Source organism: Megachile rotundata, chromosome 2 (genome assembly GCF_050947335.1).
Source record: "Megachile rotundata isolate GNS110a chromosome 2, iyMegRotu1, whole genome shotgun sequence".
NCBI classification, from domain to species: domain Eukaryota; kingdom Metazoa; phylum Arthropoda; class Insecta; order Hymenoptera; family Megachilidae; genus Megachile; species Megachile rotundata.
The window spans coordinates 10,187,848-10,208,786 of NC_134984.1; the positions used below are offsets into that span (position 1 = coordinate 10,187,848).

The 20,939-nt window shown below is 34.9% G+C and overlaps 1 protein-coding gene across 6 annotated transcripts in view; it reads left to right on the plus strand.

Annotated features, from left to right (window-relative positions):
* Window positions 1-10,762: 10,762 nt before the first annotated feature.
* sona (sol narae metalloprotease) overlaps window positions 10,763-20,939 on the plus strand; it is a 148,343-nt gene continuing 138,166 nt past the window's right edge. For 2 of the 6 annotated variants that reach the window (XM_076529143.1, XM_076529139.1), the window contains exons 1-2: window positions 10,767-11,112; window positions 18,946-19,240. The gene's annotated coding sequence lies outside the window, so the exon portion shown is untranslated. Of the gene's footprint in view, window positions 11,113-11,212; window positions 11,232-18,945; window positions 19,241-20,939 lie in introns of those variants that run through there. The other 4 variants (XM_076529144.1, XM_076529140.1, XM_076529141.1 and 1 more) reach the window with 4 other exon arrangements.

Genomic DNA, 20,939 nt, shown 5'->3' on the forward strand with positions numbered 1-20,939 from the left:
AGATAATCGCGGATCCTGGGCAACAAATTTTCCCAGATGGCTAGTGGCGAGTACATCACAATTTTATCGCAACAACTTGTTACCTTTATAAACGAACATGATGCAATTAATTGAACTTTCCAACAGGACAACGCTGCTGTACACACCAGTCGGAAGACAGTATCATGGTTGGAAAGAAACAAAGTCAATATTATTAAATGGCCAGCATGTTCACCAGACCAAAACCCGATGGAAAATATTTGGCCATTATCCGAAAAATTTATGTCGAAAATCGACAGTATGAAAATATTTTAGAATCAAAAAACGCAATACTAAAAGCGTGTAATGAAATTAGCCACCGAATTCTTCAGAAACTCATCGAGAGCATGCCAGATAGAATTTTTCAACTTATAACAAAACAAGGAGGCAAATTTATTAATTACAAGTTATTAAAATCATATTTATGTGTATATATTTGACATTTATTCACATGGTGCTATAGTTATGCAACGATGAAAAATCAATTTTCATGTTATATTTTCATATATAATAAAATAATATCAACAAATTTTTACTGAAGTTCATTGTTCACTATACCCTTCAATTTCAAATGGATGATTTTTATGTATTGTTATACCAAAGTCAGAATCTACTAAAAATATAGGTGGTGTTACAGGGTTTGTCCAATAAGTATCCGGACTGATTTTTTTCTGCTAGTTTGGTAGGTCAGGGAGCAATCTCTATTAGCTAGATCGATGCGGAAAGTTGTTATGTATAATAAAAATCTAGGTTCATTTGTTTCCCACCATTTGTTTCGTTTATATCGTGCTTGAAGTGGAAGCGCATTTAACGTTCGCGTCGAGAATCAAAATGCAACGAAACATCGAGCAGCGTTGTGCGATTAAATTTTGCGTTAAGCTAAATAAATCTGCTACGGAGACATTTAATATGATTCGTCAGGCCTACAAGGATGATTCCATGTCCAGAACGAGTGTTTTTGAGTGGCACAAAAATTTCAAAGATGGCCGTGAAGACGTTGAAGACGAGCAACGCGTTGGACGACCGTCGTCGTCCCGATCCGATACGAATGTCGACAAAGTGCGGGAAATTTTGAATTCCGATCGCCGTTTAAGCATTCGTTTAATTGCACAGGAATTAAATTTAGCGAAATCCACTGTTCATTCAATCGTAACCGACGCGACGATTTGCAAATGCACCATCACGACAACGCGCCGAGTCACACGTCGTTAATTGTGAGACAGATACTGACGAAGCATAACATCACAACACTACCCCAACCACCCTACAGTCCAGATATGGCACCCTCTGATTTTTTTCTGTTCCCTCGCATTAAAAGAAGCCTTAAAGGACATCGTTTCGGGACGATTGAGGCGGTTCAAGCGGCTTCGACGGAGTGCCTGAACAGTCTTACGCTTGCCGACTTCCAGGAAGCGTATAAACAATGGAAAACCCGCTGGCAACGGTGTATTGATGCAAGAGGGGCATACTTTGAAGATTATTAACTCAATGTACGTATATCTTCAACGCACTTCATTTTAGGACATCAATCCGGATACTTATTGGACAAACCCTGTATAGTTCTGCACCGCAGTGTAGATAGATATGTTACCGTGAAAGACCGAAATTGGAGAATGTCGACTTTCACCGGTGAATGTCAACACATACCAAATACGTCGGTGAAAGATCGAATATTTTATTACATTCTTGTACATTCGGACCTTCACCGGTGTATGTCGACAATCACAGATATGCTCTGGTGGAGGTCCAAAAGAGAGGAGCCGACGAAGAAGTGACTGGATCTCTCCCGCCAAATCCTGTGTTCTGCTGGGAGTCAGTCAGCTTTGTCAATCTTATGCAAGCTTTGATGATGTGAGCAACGTTTTCTTAATTTTTTTTTCCAATACCATAATTTATACTGAATGGATACTGCAGTAAATTGTGATCTTTTTCTTGAAAAGTTAAATGCATTAATTGCGGGTAAACGAGAAGACAACTGTTTTTATTTTTCTCAAGAAAAGTACTCTAAAATACTTTCTGAAGTGGTTTCTGCTAAAAGTAAGTGCAACACACCTTTGGATTACAGACGATTAAAACGTTTTGACGTTTTAAAAATTAATGATGAAAGGAAATTAATTGTACCATTAAAATCAGGAGAAACGAATATACAGTATTATGTTACCAATGAAGAATTGTTCAGTATACTATATGAAACTCACGCCAGAATAGGCCACGGGGGAAGAACACGTATGGTTAGAATGTACTATGTGTTTTAAATTCTTGGTCACTCCTCTCAAAAAAAGAGGCGAAAAAGTTATGTCACCCTTTTGTGACGTTTTATAGCGACTGAATTACGGAGAAGAAAATATAAATCTCCGACATGTTCAACATTCACCATTAGTGCATGGTGAATGTCGACATTTACCGGTGTAAGTCAGAAATAAGGGTATTTAGCAAATATTTCGGACATACACCAAGCGACTATGTGAATGTTGACATTCACCGGTGAAAGTCGACATTCTCCAGATTTCGGTCTTTCACGGTAACAGATACATTATTAACACTTAATTCTGGGACGGAATTATCATAATAATATGTACATATTAGTATGCGCTGTAGTACAGGATCTTGTAGAAAGCTAATAAAAATCTGTTGAGAGAATAAAAATAATGTAGCAATTAATTTGTTTCTAAAAAGTTGAAGAGAACTGTAAGTTATGGAAGAAAATGTGATGAATACTTAAATCGGACGATTGCTTTCTTGTGCTGTATTAAATGTCGTTCACATTAGGCTATTTTGACAGGTACTTGCTTAATCTGAACGCCCCTTCATGCAGGTTCGACGCAGCGTCATCTAGCTGTGATACGCGGAACTATAATAGAAACTTCGCTGATGGTATATTACCGTTGAAGTGTCATCAATTAATTACCGACAGAATCCGGTCGATACTTTACACGTGTTCATCATAGCTCAGCAGTTTTTTGTTAGACGGCGCTGTTAATAGCATTTGTGGCGGTTTTTTTAAAAGATTGTTTCCTTTTTTCTTGATGTATTTGTGTACGTATTGTAGGAATAGTATTTGTAGAACTATCCTTTTATTTATTTAAGAGCACACAATAACAATAATAAACAAGAACACAAGAACACATTAACGTATTGAACTTTAAACGTAAATCGTAAAACGTAAAACTAACTCGTAATACGTGGCGTTTTTAATACGTCTTGACCGTTCCGTTTCCGTTTCTAAACTAACTCCACAACAACACTTTTTTCTAAACGCTAGCAACTACTTCATAACTAGTTCATAAATCGTCATTCACACTTGCAGTCATACATATCATACATACAATTTCACAACGATTAACAAACTATACAAACATTTAACAACTAAACAAGCATAAAATATAATTCACTCCCACAGTATCATTTTCATCATTCCTATACTCTATGGTGATCATCAGAGTCATCAGTCAAGATGAGTTCTGTTACAAAAGTCGTCGATCAAGAAGAATTCTATTTGTACTTGTGAACAAATGATTAATGTTTAAAGCTATCATCATTTGATCATATTCAATTTTATTTTAAAAACAAAATCGTTCACTATTCATTCTGTAATCAAACCTTAATTCAAGAACACGTGTTAAAATCAAATTCAGAATCAAATCCAATAAAATCAGTTATTTTGCAAAGTTATTAATTTATTGATTATTAAAATATAGGAAGACAATCCCTATAATTATGTGGGGACTGAGGTTCGTGAAGGAGAGCCCGGTCTAGTAAATGACGCACAACGATTTTTTCATTCTACTTGCAAGTATTGTACTTTTTATTAATTCGTGCACGTGTAGACTCTTTCGCTTTCATACTCCAAGTGACGCGGGTTGCGCTTATTTTTTAGCGCGTGTTCCTTACAAACTACAATTACCAACTAACTATATACAGCTTAACCTAAGAAATAAAAAGTAACTAGTAAAGGAAATGTTCCAGAGGGCGCGTGTGTCGCTGTCGCTACATTTCTATAGAGAGTGTTTTTCTGTATTTAAAATAGTCAATTAATTAATACTTTCAAAAATAACTGATTTATTGAAATTGATTTTGAAATATGTCGTTTTGAATTCAGATTTGATTATGGAATGAATTGCGAACGATTTGCTTTTTAAAATATAATTGAACATAAATAAAGTTGAATATCAAAGTCAAATAAAATTCTTCTTTACCGACGGCTTGAAAATAGAATTCCTCTTGATCGACAACTCCGACGATCACCACATTTCTGTCTTAAGTGCTACCATCTAGCGGTAGAAGATGAGAACTAATTAAACTCCAGTTTCAAAAGTGTGTAGTTCACCCTCTTCGCCGGAGAGATGGCGCCACTTGTTTTATTTTCGTAAAAATTCAATTAACATTGATTTTATTGATAAATGTATCTATATATTTATTGCTTATTAATTAATATTGATTTTTGCTGTTTGTAATACATTCCGTGAATCCGAAAATGTGTATTATGTGTTCAGAACAATTCGCGTACTGTACTGTACCTCGTCGATGATATAGAGAATGACATAAGAATGGCAAAAAATTTTCTTCCGAATCGACAAAAATCATTATCACAGATATCTTCTTTTAAGCAAAAAAGAGCTTATTTGCGAAATTTCGCCCTGATATTTATAATTCTAAATTGCGAAAACGACTGTATGTATTAAAAAATGAAATTTGAAAGTGACTAAGAATTGACGCATTTTAAAAGTACGTAATATGTAATCGACTTTATCGATAGTAAGTCAAAGCGGCATCTATTTCACTTTTAATTATTCCACACGAATATTGTAAACTCATTTTAAACATACACATGTCCAGGAAAACTTTACGTAGTGAATAGGTTTTGGTATCAAAGTAATAACGATGAACATTTTTAGTTACATAGAACGTTTACTTTGATACTAAAAAACTGTCAGAAATTGAAGAAACGACAGATGTACATTTCTGGCAAAGTACTGTTTCAATTCTCAAGTACAAGTATAAAAATAATCCTCTTCAAAGAATATTTTTGTGACATTTTATTAACCACATTTCTTAGCTCAAGATTTTCAGTAAATGTCAAGTTGAATAAAAACATATTACAGAATTATACAATACAAATAGAAACTAATCACAAAATTATTGTAGCATATTATATTCACATATTGGAAAAAATAAAAAAATAAAATATATTAATGTTTCTTTTCACTATCGATTGTCAGTTGATATCAGTAAAAAGGGTATGAGTTTGTTAGAGTATGAATGTTGTGTTGCACTCAGATGGCGTAGACGTCCTAAGACGTTCTCTTTAGCGAAGGTGTTTACACCTGGATGACATGTGAGGGTGCATGAGGTACATGTTTGTGTGAATGGTATTTGCCAATTTTTAAATACAGAGTTAGACAGGCAACTAATTTACTTCTGGCGTGATTGTATTAGTTTTTAAGCGGATAAGACAAGAATAATTCATATTTCTGCCTTCGGTGAAAAAAAAAACAAGTGAGATGCTTGTATCCGGAGATTCTTTTTCTTCTTTTGAAGGAAAATTGAAAAATTCTTGTAATACGAGGTGCGATCATTAAGTTTCGGGATTGTGTCTGTTGTGACCAAACGAATGACACGATTGACATGCGCTCGCAGAACATAAGAATAACAATCTTCGAGACGTATGACACGAAGTTTGGAAACGATATCTTCATTGAATCCTGTGTTATACAAGTTTATGGTAGCATACGCGCGCTCTCCTTTGCGAAATCACGATGGACTCCAAATTGGAACAGAGGGACATAAAAAAAAAAGAAACATGGAAAATTGTCGTACTTCCTCACCCTCCGTATTCATCAGATTTGGAACCCTGTTATTTCTTTTTGTTCCCCAAAATGAAATTAAAACTCTAGGATCGCCGATTTGACACGGTGGACGAGATTCAATGCGAATCGTAGCAGGTACTTGACACGCCTCAACTAGAAGACTTCTAGGAAGCTTTCCAAAAATTGCAGAGGCTCTGGGATCGGTGCATAGCTGCACAAGGGGACTACTTTGAAGGGGATAGTAGCCAAATTTGAAACATGTGACTCTATCTGCATATACGGGACCAGTCCCGGAACTTAATGGTCGCACCTCATATGTATTACACTAGAGTTCGATTTCGTTATAGGCAATCGAAAGAATAGATAATAATGGATTATAAAATTATTTATTATCTATTAATTGTAATAGTACGAATGTAATTAGTACGAAAGTTAAAAATATTTGTGTAATTATAAAATGTCACAAACGATGTTTGCAAGCCCTTACAGCGAAGAAAGAAAAGAGACAAAGACAAGGAAATTTGTCACAGAAGAGAACTATTTATTAATGGCTGTCCATTTTCAAACGGAGAATCATTGTCACTATGCTTACTATTATTTTTTTGTTTTTATATGTTTCATTAGAAGTATAGTACGAAATACCGTTGTACCGCAAGGTTCAATTTTTACGAGCTTGTCGGTCATCAATTTTATTTCTTATTTTTGGGGCTTTGGAACTTCTCACGATTTTATACCTTTCTAATTTATTACTTTACTAAATTATAATTAGACCGCAGGTGTTCATATTATATATCAAAGTCTCCACAGTATACACAAATCACGTAATTTGCCGAGTATGGATCTCATCCATTACAGACTTATTTTATTTTGATATATTATAAATCTATAGACATTCACACGTCATTTTTTACGTCGATTATACTTTCATTTGAAATTCATATAACACTTCTGCTTAATCTGTTATTTTATTCAGTCTTTCTTAAATTAACTGTAGTGAAAATTAATTTTTTACTATAGTAAAAATTAAATATAATAGTAGGTACTTTAAAGAAAATTATGAACAGAATCTCTATAGCTACTGTTACAAATCTTCATTTGTAACGAAATCTTCATTTGTGAAGATTTGTGACAGTAGCTACAGAGATTCCGTTGATAATTTTCTTTAAAGTAATCTTCATTTTTAACGAAATCTTCATTTGTGAAGATTTGTAACAGTATCTATAGAGATTCCGTTGATAATTTTCTTTAAAGTACCTACTATTCTATTTAATTTTTGAAATAAATACATATTTTAACTCAAAGGTAATCAGATATCCTTGTACCGAAATAAAATTTCTCTCTTTTTCATTTTCAAGTAAATGTTACGCGGAACTATGAAAATTTCGCTGACTGCCCAGATAATCAGGGTGTAGGAACAATATCAAGATCAATTACGTAAAAGGAACATAAAGAAAAGGTTTCAAGATTTCTTTTTTTATTTCATATGCACATGCGTGTACGTATATAATCCTGCCGTCTTGAATGACCCACACTTTCACTTTCGTAATTAACGCAAGTACCCGCGCCTCCTATTTACTCGCGTACCAGCTGGAAACAATATACGGATTTCCCTGCGGAATCGGTTCCGTTCAGGGGCAAACGATTACCGTTTTCACGTTCGGTTTCGTCGCTGTCGTTGTGTCCGCCATGGATGTACAGGCGTGATATCCGGTCGTGCACGCGCGCACCGTGGCTGGTTCCGCTGTGCAGCCGCCGTAATCGCGGTTTGAACTCCTCCGAAGCCTGGCATAACATATAATAACGGCTATGATACAAGTAAGTATGCTGTGCAGACGATTTCACTTTCAACCGAGAGGCTGCATCCTCGTCTTTCGAGTGGAAAGGCAGAATTTCTGTCTCTCGATCGCTCGCTAACCCGCCATCGTTGTCCTTTCTTTCTTTCTGCCGTTGTATCTCAGTCGAACGTTACGAGACGATACGAAAGATAATAATGCCTCTCACAACGTTGGACCGCTACTCGGAATACGGTTTTTACCTGCTATCTGCATTTATGCTCGGAAGCGGCAATTACAGTAAACGTTCGATACACGATGATGAAAATTCGCTAAATGCAATCACTCGTGTGTTATATCAATGATGACGTTTATTGCTCTCTCGCTTGTCTGCTCTATCATCAGCAATTTCAAATCTTTGTAATTCCGAAGGTAAATAGCGGCTGCTTTTTATTTGGAATGAAAGTAAAAAGGGCTAATAATTACTTTGGACAGGGGAACGCGAATTAGTTGATTTGCGATTAAGGATATGTTAATACAACTCAAAAATGCTGTTCGACAAGTCAATTTTGAGAATGATTTATTTTTCAAATGTTTAGCTATTTCGAAGGATAATGAAGTAACGTGACAATTGCTTATTTATAATGAACATATTTATTATTGCAAGTTGTTTTCTTTGGTATTCGATTATCATCTGATACTGATTTATGTAATGCTATTTTTTTTATTAAAATTTATAATTTTGGAAAGGAAGCTCTATGTCACTCAAATTTTTATTTATAATTTTGTGGTAGAGACTTGGAGATATTGGGATTTTATCAAATACAGAGCTGTAGGAATTTCAGGGTCTGGAAATTTATGGAGCTCGTATTTTGAAAATTTAAGGATTTGAGGATAGAGAAGTATGGAAATTTCAGAATTTGGGATGTTTGAAAAATAGAAAGTTGCGAAGGTTATTAGAAAATGTAAAATTTCAGTAATCTAGAAATAATTTAGGATTTAGAATTGATCATTTTTAAATTTAGTTTGTGAATTTTATTTGTAAGTTTCTATGGTCTTTTATTTATAAGTTTAATGGTCTAATCTGGGAATTGGTCACTAAATACGAATACATGAAAATGTAGTCATTTAGTAATTAGTCAGTTGTAAATTTGACAATTTGTGAATGCAATAATTTTATAATTAATTATATGGAAATGTAGAAGTTTGATAATTTGAAAATTTGGAAAATTTTCGAGTCTGACAATCTGAAATCTTAGAAACGCAAATTTGTAAATGTACAAATGAAGAAATTGCAAATTTACAAATTAAGAAACCTTGAAAATCCTGAAACCAAATCCGGTAATTCAGAAACTAGTTAGCTAAGAGTTTAGAAATTTTGAAAATGATCAAACTTGTACCACGTCGATACATACCGTAGCAGCCGAATGTACATACCGTTCTAAGTACGTACAATAAACACACGGTTCTTGAGAACGTTGGCGTCGAGTTACACGCTCGGGCACGATATATAGGTTCACCGAGTTAAAACAGAAATTAGGAGCGAACCGTGTCCCCTTTCTCTTGCCAAGCCAAGCGTGGTATAAAATACTTTCCCTCTCGCGAGTCAAGACAGCGTCGGAGTTGTTGGGCGAAAGAGCGAGCAGGAAGGAAAAAGGTATGGGCAAGCAGGTAAGCAGAGCTGTAGCTTGCGAACGGAAAACCGGAAAACGATCGCTTCTAATCACGAGCCCAAGGCATTTCCCTTCTCCGCTCTTTGTTTCTCGCTTCGACGCGTGCACAACCCCCGTTAACTTTTTTGTCCTCCGTTTCGTTCGATCGGAGACGAGTTTTCTGATAGTGTTCGGTCATGACTAAACTTTGCTCTCAGGATTCGATTCGGACGAGTCACGCGAATTCACTTCCGTCCGGCTATTTTATTCCTGTAATCGTTTCTTCCTGGAGATCTGTGGTCTTGATTGGGGTTCAATGTCTTCAGAATTGAAGAAGAAATGTAGCAGTACGAGATACTTTGAGAGGAAGTTAGAGGAAGCTAGAGAGATTTAGGTATTACAAATTTCTAAATTTAATTTGGACGGTGGAAATGTCGGCCATATAGTGAGAGTACTTGGGCAGAGAGGACAGGGGTGAATTTTGAGCTATGATGATATATTTATGTAGATATAATAATGCATATTGTATACCATGGTTACAAACATTTATCCTCATAAAGTTATCTTCATAACTTTGACGAAATATTGTAAACAGTAATTTTTAGTCGTCGAAATTGTTATTAAATATATAAAACACCTTATGTATGCACAGTAAGCACTGTATTATTCATCTAGACATGTAAATTAAGAAAATCAAAAATTGTCCTTGTTCAAAGGAGGCGTACGTTGCTCCCGAGTATACATTGGTACATAACGGGGCAAGGACTACATATGACTTTACTGTCTTATATACAATGCTTACAATAACAGTTCCAGCCATTGATAACATTAATTATGACGTTCATAATGTAACGTCTGATTATAACATAAATAGCGATAAGAATGATACAGGTTGTCGCCCACTTAACCAGAGCATCTGAACAGGTTAACTTCAATACATTCTTGTAATCGAGAACAAAGGTATTTTATATTTAAATTCACATACATTAATAATACGATTATGTCGATTTGATGCTACTATGGTACTATGCTGTTAATTGGATAATCATAAAGATCATACTACCATCTCGCCAAGTGAAAAATGTTTGTCTTTACCATTTCATGTCCACACATCTCAAAAATTGTAATTTTTACTTGTGACACACAGAACATCCCCCTAACCGGAGGTAAAGAATTAATGTAATTCAAGTTTCCCCGTTTGTTTATATTTAATTTCAAATTATGTGTGTCATTATTCGGTGTTAAACTAAATCTGAGATCATTAGCCACCGCCTCCTAAACAATCCAGTATCTGTTGCGGCCGAGGGGAGTTTGGGGTCCAGCGTCGTCGCGCAAGGGGTTCAATAAGGACAGCCCCTCCTGACTTTCCCGATTTTGAAACGATCGTCGGGCAGTAGCGTAGCGATCGGGTGGGCAACCTTCTCTTGGTCTGCGTACGGAACCGTGAAACAATCACTGATCGCCGGTAGTGCCTCGCAGTAGTCCCCAGTCACTCTGGCTGTGGGTCGTTTCCCCACCTTTTGCTTTTGCCACCGACGTCGACGTGTATCGTCGGCCGCAGTTAGACCGAGTCCGCTCGCGCATTCGCATTAATTTCCAATCCGCGGTTGTGCTCTCTCTCGGCCGGCTCTCCCGACTTGCGATCCTCCTCGTCGATCCTCGCCAACGTGGACCAACGGTGTCTAGGAGAAAGAAATGCCCGTGAATTCGCGTTCCAACGCAACGTCGTCGAGGGGAGAGGATACGTCGTGAGAGATCGCGTCGAGTTTCGGTGGCAATTGTCAAAGTTTCAACGTTTACCGGGCAACACGCAGGTGATAGCTGGCTCGTGCGCATCCGGTCGGTTCAGGATCGAGTAATCGCGTAAGGACGCTTGGTCAAAGTGTGTGAACGTCGGTCCGAAAGTACCCGCAATTGCACGCTGAACGTCATTGAATACGGTGTGCAGCTCCTTGGTGAAGGATCTCTCGCGGTTTATCACCGTGAGTGGACGGTGTCACTCCGAACACCTTTCGATTCAACGTTGAACATGGTTTCGTGACAGAAAGCACTCCTTTTCATCTACCGTCTGATCCTTCATACGTCTCTCTATGAAACAGATATGTGGTGGTTGCAAATTATGTTGCTGTCCATTCATGACAAGAAGATGGATGTAACGTTGTCAGATGCTAGGAAATGTCGTCACCAGAAACACTCATTTTAATGGATCTTCTATACTAAGTTTAATAGATCTACCTGAAGTCCTACCTACAGCTAGGTTATATGAAATATTACTTCCTTTCTTCAACGTTATTTTTTTTAATTTCCGTTCCTACCTAAGTCTTCATACCTACCTAATTTTCATAGTGAAAATTAAAAGTTGGATCGACAGATAGGAATGTTATGTCGATAGGACCTTAAGATTAATTTTATGATCAACCTTACAGAGATTAATCTTCAGGGACACCCTGTAGAATGTAACAGTCTGTTTTCATACGGTCTTACACGCGTGCAAACGTTGCTCGACTCGTAAGTTCCCGGTGACACAGGACTCGTTTTGTTAGTTGTTGCCGTGTTACCGTTGTTAACGTTGCAGCTTCCGTTTACGCCAAACCAGAGCATGCTCTTAACTGTTCCTGTTTTATTACACAACACGCGAATTTATCGCTGATGTTTTGCACGATATGATTTAGAGCTGTCTTTGAGTGACGTATTCGTTAAAGGAAGACACATTTTCGTTGCTATTGCAGGGAGAAATTCGTGAAAGCAAATTCATTACTTAATTTTTATTCAACGTGATTTACAGCAGTTTGTGACGTACTTTTCGTTAAAAACAAAAATAAATTTTGGGCGTTTTAGAACGAAAAAATTTGTTATTGTTGGAGGAAGATTGTTGCTACTGAAGTCGACAAAAATTTTCGTTGCATGATTTACAGTTTCTGAGTCACCAATAAAGAAAGAAATTTTTGTGGTTGAAGGACACTATTGAAAAAATATCTGTTGTTATTTGTTTCGTCAATGTCTTCCGAAACTCAAATATTTATACGAATCCCGTTTTCATTGAGAAACGATTAGACGAAGGAAATACAGGATTAACGAGTGACATTTGACATTTTAGTATGATCGTTACACCGATATAATATTGATCGCAACTTCATTCTCGGTTTTACAAGTAGTAACATTACCACATCGCAAATTATTTACCGTATTTCTTATTAAAGGTTTCTCTTAACATATTGCACAAGCTATGAATGTTTGCACGTATATGACGTTTGAAGCCTTCATCCGTACGTCCCTGAGTCCTTATCTCCTCATGTTTGGATATACTTCGGCTTCCGAAGGATTTTACGATCTCACTATCAGGACGATGGCTATAAAACCATACGGCTATAAAACGGCGCTAATAAAGCTACACACGCGCCGTAATTAGTGCCCGTCTTTCGAATGGAAAAAGAACACGAAATTAAAATATCTAATGTCGATAAAACTGTGAATAGGTTGTCTTTATTCAAGGATATAATTCACGCTTATTCTCTTAACACTTTAAGTATTGTCATAAAATCGTGAAAAATCTTTTCGGTTAATAATTTTATTTGCGATAAAAATAGTAAGCAGTTTTTATTTACTTACGTGACAGATTCAAGAGATAGAAATTTCATAGTAAAGGTGATTTAACCATTTTAATTTCTTATTAGATTTTGTATATTCAACAAAATACTGCTAGCAAAATAGTCTAATATCAGATCTAGTTTGACCTTGCAATTTATTTTCTGCACCTTGTCATTAACATATGAGATCTATTCGTTCTTCATAGCTAGCGTGGGTTTACCAATAACACTTCACCGTTATATGAAATTAACTTAAGTGTATAGAGTACTGTTGTAGACATTCAAATGTCAAGTTTATGAAACAAATAAAAAAACAGTTTCAAGATTAACTCATCATTCACGAATACCCATAATAGCAATTAAGGGTCTGAAAATTGAAAACAATAACGTAACTATCAAGCAGCTTCGTTACTTAATGGTGTATAATTAGCAAGCCTTAAACTTCATTGCATACGTACACATGTATAGTAGTATCTATGAAAATGGTTATACACTTAACCTTGTTGAGATATTTATAACTTAACCTAACCATTTCAAAAACTGTCTGCAATGTATTTCGCAAATACGTAATTTTCTAAAATTTTTAATCAACCTCGAAACTAATGCGTGGATGAGACATATATGGGATGTACATGCATATGGATATGGGATGACATACACGAGTTAAAATGTATACAAATGAATGAGTTACAAAATCATTCAGTTTTTAGAACCGTGGATAAGTTGAGTCTACGTAGATAAGTTGTGGTGGTATATTAGAGGTCTTCATATTAAATATCTTTATCTTACCCTGAAGAATATATCCATAACGACATACATAATGCAACCACTCTCATAGAAGTTTATTTTAATGCATTCGTGAAAAATTTAATTTAACAGAAAAGTCTTCTTTTTTACTTTACTGGAATATGTCATTTTTATCTTCGTTTCGCTATATTTATAGGGATGATGTCGAGGAACATTTTCATAGTTGCTATACTCTTAGTTTCGTTGAAGAAGTCATCCAGTTCAGAGATAGCTTACACAAGGCGTTATTGCGGGTATTTTTCGATCGAGCCTCGAGGAATTGGCTCGTGTTGGATCGACAGCGAAAGTGCACGGTGAACATTGCACTTGTGCCAGATACCGCACGTGATCGTTTCATGGAGAACGGAGGAAAACCGGAGAAAAAGGATGCGCTTGTGTGCGCTTCGCGAAGAGTACACTCGGGTGCAACGTATGCCACCTTTGAGTAGGAACACATGTGTAAACTTGATGACTTTCGAATTCATAGATTTTTAAATTTTCAAATTCTCAAGTAGGAAAATGAATGAATAGAAAAGTAGTGACATATTCAAATTTTCAAATTTACGAATTTTTGAACTTTTACATTTTTTAACTTCAAGTTTTTAAATTGTTTAATTTTCTAGTTTTTAAGTGTTTGGATTTTATGGTTCTAAAATTCCTGACATTTCCAAATTCCTATATTTTCAAATTGCTACCTTATGGAATTTTTAAACTTTCAAAATCCTAAATATTTCAAATTTTTACATTCCTTAATTTCTAAATTTTTAGATTTCTGGGTCTCTAAGTTTCTAGATTTCTAAATTTCTAAATTCCTTAATTTCTATATTCCCAAGTTTTCAAGCACCTAAATTTCAAAATTTTGTATATTTCCAATTGTTCAAGTTTCTGTGTTTCTAACTTTTTAAGATTTTAAAATTTCAAATTTGTATATTTCCAAGTATTCAACTTTCTAAATGTCTTTTTATTTTCCAAATTTCCTGAGTTTTTCAAATTTCCAATGTTCTAAATTTCCAAATATTTCAAATCCCCAAAGATCCCAAATTTACAAATATCTCTAACTCTCAAGTATCCCTAATTTCCAAAATATCCCAATTTCTCAAACATCCTTCATTCTCAAATATCTTAAATTTCAAGTATCCCTAATTCTCAAATATTAAAAATTCTCAAATATCCTAAATTTCAAGTATCCCAAATTCCCAGATACCCAATTTCACAAATATTGAACATTTTCAAATATCATAATTTCTGAAATATTAAAAATTCTCAAATATCCCAAATTTCAAGTATCCCAAATTCTCAGACACCCAAATTCTCAAATATCCTAACCTTCAAGCATCCCAAATTCCCAGATACCCAATTTCTCAAATATTGAAAATTTTCAAATATCATAATTTCTGAAATATTAAAAATTCTCAAATATCCTATATTTCAAGTATCCCAAATTCTCAGACACCCAAATTCTCAAATATCCTAATCTTCAAGCATCCCAAATTCCCAGATATCTAAATTCTGAAATATCCCAATTTCTGAAATATTAAAAATTCTCAAATATCCTAAATTTCAAGTATCTCAAATTCCCAGATACCCAATTTCTCAAATATTGAAAATTTTCAAATATCATAACTTTCAAGCATCCCAAATTCACAGATACCCAAATTCTCAAACATCCAAAATTCTCAAATATCCTAAATTTCAAGTATCTCACCCAAATTCTCAAATATCTCAATTTCTGAAATATTATAAATTCTCAAATATCCCAAATTCCCAATTATCCTAACTCCTCAAATATCTCCAATTCTCAAATATCCCTCATTCTCAAATATCTCTAATTCTCAAGTACCCTAATTCCCAAACATCCCTAATTCTCAAGTACCCCAAATTCTCAAATATCCCTACTTCCCAAATGCCCAAAATTCTCCAAATATCTCAAATTCTCAAATTTCTACAGCCCTACTTTAAAACCCCGTCGAACAAAAACCTAAAACTAAGCTTCCCATAAAAAAAAAATCGTGAAACTTCCTTTCGACCATCACATTTTCCCTAACGAAACCAGATTTGCTATTGACTGTACACACCTGTCGTCACCGTTGCACACAGTGATGCGTTCGACGTGCAACTGGTCGGCTGTCCATTTCTATACTCTTGGAAATCGATTTCGTATTTCGTTCGAGGATATCCAAACGTTCTCGCTTGGATAATAGGCAGTTCGAAAGGCGAACGCGTTATAGGATACGAGGTTTTTAGCCTGTCAGGAAGCGGGTGTTTCGCAGGCGTTGCTAAACGTCCGATGTTGCGCGCATTGTTACTGAAAATGAAACAAGACAAGACTTTTTTTTTTAGTTGATTTCAATGAGCCTGTTGCAATTGAATTTAAACTAAACTTCTCGTGGTTTAATTACACAACTTCGCGATTACTGTATTGCGGATTTCTGATTCGATAAAAGCTGCTGAACTTCGATAATGGCTTCAGTTTGAATGTAGCTGGGTACATTTATGGGAAGATTATTTATAATAACTTTATATATCGATAGTGATTTGTAGGTTTAATGGTCGTATTTTAAGTAGTGAATGTTTACGAGAAAAGTTTTATGAATCATCATTTATTCATTTTATGTATTTTACGAATGTAGTTAATTAAATGGTTATTAGTTAGGTGTGTAAAGTCTATCTGTAATAATGGGAGTAACACTTTTACTACTGAATTAAGGTTTTATGGTATATAGAGAGAAACGAGTGCTATTTTGTTATTGAAAATATAGGATATCTGATATATTAGATATTTGATACAGGATATTTGAGAATTTTTGATGTTTGAGAATTTGGGTATCTAGAAATTTGAGATACTTGAAATTTAGGATATTTGAGAATTTTCAATATTTGAGAAATTGGGATATTTAAGAATTTGGATATCTTGGAATTTGGGATGCTTGAAAGTTAAGATATTTGAGAAATTGAAATATTTGAGAATTGGGGATGTTTGAGAATTTAGGATACTTAAAATTTAGGATATTTGAGAATTTTTAATATTTGAGAAATTGTGTTACTTGAGAATTTGGATATCTGAGAATTCGGGATACTTAAAATTTGGGATATTTGAGAATTTTTAATATTTGAGAAATTGTGTTACTTGAGAATTTGGATATCTGAGAATTCGGGATACTTAAAATTTGGGATATTTGATAATTTTTAATATTTGTGAAATTAGGATATTTGAGAATTAGTGATCCTTGAAAATTGGAGATATTCGAGGATTAGGGATACTTGAGAATTACAGATATTTGAGGATTAGAGATATTTGAAAATTTGAGATATCTGAAAATTGAGGATATTTGAGAATCTAGAATATTTGGGAATTTGGGATACTTGAAATTTAGAATAGTTGAGAATTTTCAATAATTGCCAGTTACAGATATTTGAGAATGTGGAATATCTGAAAATTAGAGACATGTGAAAATTTGGAATCTTTGAGCAATAAATTATTTTCATAAAAACTAGAAATAAACTGCATCACATAAAGATGAATGTATGTATGTATGTGTACATAGTTTGCGTGTTCTAAATATGAAAATACAAAATGTACCACTTTGTAAATACATAGTCACCCGCCTATTTTGATATACACAATAAAAATATAAAATTAGAACACAGGTATGAAATATTGATTTTATGACGTTAATACACGAAACCTGAAACATCTTTTCAAATATTTAATTACGTAGTTTTTGGAGTTCTGCCGTTCTTTGATTGACGGATTCATACAAAGATAACAGTTACAGAAATTGTTTTTATATACATTTAATAATTTATGTGTCTATATAAATCTTAACTTAATATGACGAGTTTGTAAGAAGTGTATCATTACACTTTCACCATAAATGGTTCATATGTGATGTTGACATTCAACGTGTCAATTTCTCCATTTTGATGTATAGTTAGGTCCAATGTTGACTTTCATAGAGAAAATATCTAAATTGAAAAAGAAATTTTTAGTGTTTAGGGACTTTATTTGAAAATTTGTAGATGGGTTAAGAATTTGTGGATGTTGGGATTTGGGAATTTATGGATAAACTCTAGGGATTTTCTAGGGTTCATAAGAGATTCTAGGGATTTTCTAGGGTTCATAGGAGATTCTAAGGATTTTCTAGAGTTCATAGGAGATTCTAGGGATTTTCTAGAGTGCATAGGAAATTATAGGGATTTTCTAGGGTTCATAGGAGATTCTAGGGATTTTCTAGGGTTCATAGGAGATTCTAAGGATTTTCTAGGGTTCATAGGAGATTCTAGGGATTTTCTAGGGTTCATAGGAAATTCTAGGGATTTTCTAGGGTTCATAGGAGATTCTAGGGATTTTCTAGGTGCATAGGAGATTCTAGGGTTCATAGAAAGTGGAAGATTGATTAATTATGGGAATAAGTATGGGAAGAATTAGGGAATGTATAAATCTGGGGGCATAGTTATTTGGGGACCATGCAATTTAGAGATTTCAGAATTTGGGAATACAGGAATTTTGTAATATAGGTATTTGGAGCTCTAGAAATTTAGAGACGTAAGAATTTAGAAGTTATCATATTTAGAAATCTAGGAATTTAAAAATTTGGAAATTTAGGAAATTCAAGAAATTGAAAACTTTGACTTTTGGAAATTTGGAGCTTCAAACACTTGCAAATTTAAATAATGTTGTCAAGGTTGAAATTGGAAAATTGGCAAATTTGGGAGTATAGAGATTTCAAAACTTCGACAATTTGGGAAATATAGAAATTTTATAACTTAGAAGATTTGGTGAATATAGAAATTTGGAAAATTTAGGAACCTTGAAAATTCATAAATTTAAACAATCACGCTTGAGAATATGAGAACTTGCAAACTTAAAAATGATAAGATCTAAAAATACAAGGATTTGAAATCATAAAAATTCGAAAATTTCCTCGAAGAAACTTAAAAACATAAAACCGTACGAAATTTGCATATGTCCTATTTGCGAATGTGTCAGAAGCCGTCGTTGCATCCAAGTGTACGTTACGTTTACCTTGTAAAACGAAGCGACAATGACACACTCATCACACATCGATCTACGAATACGATTTCAATTTCGTTTAGGGGGGATCATAACCGTAGACTGGCAGTCGATCACGAACCTCTGCTCGCGACGCACGCGAAACGCTGTTTTCTCCGGTTTTCGACTTTTATATTTGACCGTTCTCCAAATTTGCGTAACCGGAAGGACGAGTTTTTTCGTAGCGAGCACGAAAAGATACTCCTCTCGTCTGACGCGTATCTGGCGATTTTCTTCAAAATCATCTGTTATTTTTTTCGTTGGAAAAAGATCAAGAAAGCGGCGGAAACGAGTAGACGCACGAAGGAGCCAGTGTATTGATGTGCAGTGATCAGGAAGTTGGTGAACACCGGAAGTAAGATCTTCGAACGAGTTCGTTGAACGAAGGAGGAAGAATCGAGCCAGTTCACCCTCGTGAGAAAACTTGTCCGTTTATATTTTCGTCATTGATACGCGCGTGATAAGTGAAACATTGTAAACTTTTGACTTCGTGATGACACCGAGGATGGAAACATGAGGACGCTGGAAGATCGGCGAAGCTCCAGTCCTGTCCACTATAAATGACGTAAGCCTTTATGGAATCTTTTGTTTTATGTTATTAAGCTGTGTTGCTTTTAACAGTGGATATTTATTCCATTTATGTTTATTTCTTTTTTATTCGACATGAAGTTCTTTTGACTTATTTATTGACATTGTTCTGATTTATCGAAGATCAAGTAATTTGTTTATTCCAATCATTAAGTTAACACGCGTTAGATAGCTACTCGTTAAATTACCATGCGTTAGATAGCTACTCGTTAAATTCCTATGCATTAGATTGCCATTCGTTCAATTACTACGCGTTAGATTACCACCCGTTAAATTACTACGCGTTAGATTTCCACACGTTAAATTACCACGCGTTAGATTTCCACCCGTTAAATTACTACGCGTTAGATTTCCACTCGTTAAATTACCAAGCGTTAGATTACCACCCGTCAAATTACCACGCGTTAGATTTCCACACGTTAAATTACTACGCGTTAGATTACCACCCGTCAAATTACCACACGTTAGATTTCCACACGTTAAATTATCACGCGTTAGATAGCCACTTGTTAAATTACCATGCGTTAGATTATCACCCGTTAAATTACCACGTGTTAGATTTCCACTCATTAAATTACCATGCGTTAGTTTGTCACTGGTTAAATTACCACGCGCTAGATTATCACTCGTTAAATTACCACGCGCTAGATTATCACTAGTTAAATAACCACGCGTTAGATTACCATTCGTTAAATAACCACGCGTTGGATTTCCACTCGTTAAATAACCACGTGTTAGATTTCCACTCCTTAAATTACCATGCGTTAGTTTGTCACTGGTTAAATTACCACGCGTTAGATTATCACTCGTTAAATTACTACGCGTTAGATAGCTACTCGTTAAATAACCACGCGTTAGATTACCATTTGTCAAATTACCACGTGCTAGATTTTCACTCATTAAATTACCATGCGTTAGTTTGTCACTGGTTAAATTACCACGCGTTAGATTATCACTGGTTAAATTACCACGCGTTAGATAACCACTCGATAAGTTATCACGCGTTAGATTTCCTCGCGTTAGATCGTCTCTCACTGATCAGCCATGTGATAAATCGCTACGCACTGAAAAGCTACACATGTGTTAAACCGCCAAGCGTTAAATTACTACGCATTGAGTAGTTACGCGTTAAATCACTATGTAGTAAATTGCCACGTGCTAGATCGCCATTTATTCAATAACTATGTGGTCCTCACGAATAACCATACGTTAGATCATTACGCGTTAGATTATATATTGAATATCCACCAGTTAAAATGTTACACGTATAATCCAAGATATCACCACAAAATTTAGTACGTGTATTTTAATAAATCAAATATGTCTATCATATAATATTGTAAACATTTCTTTGTATTAACATGATTGCGCACCCTTCACTATGAATGCAATGCGTGAGCATGTTTGAATATCGATTTTGTACATCGATTGGACATTGATGCATTTTGTTTTGGAGCGAGCGCGAATGTGGTAATCGCTGAAGCTGGTTGCGAGGACCGTTGTCATAAAGAATTATTCATTCGTTATTTAGATTTGAGGAATTACGGTCGTATTTTTCTGAACATTAAATTATTATATTTTCAGTTCCGTTTTCTATTCATTCTTCGCCGTCTTCTTACAATATAGTATAATAGTCATTTTATACTCGATTTATTTAATTTTTGCAAAATACAGAT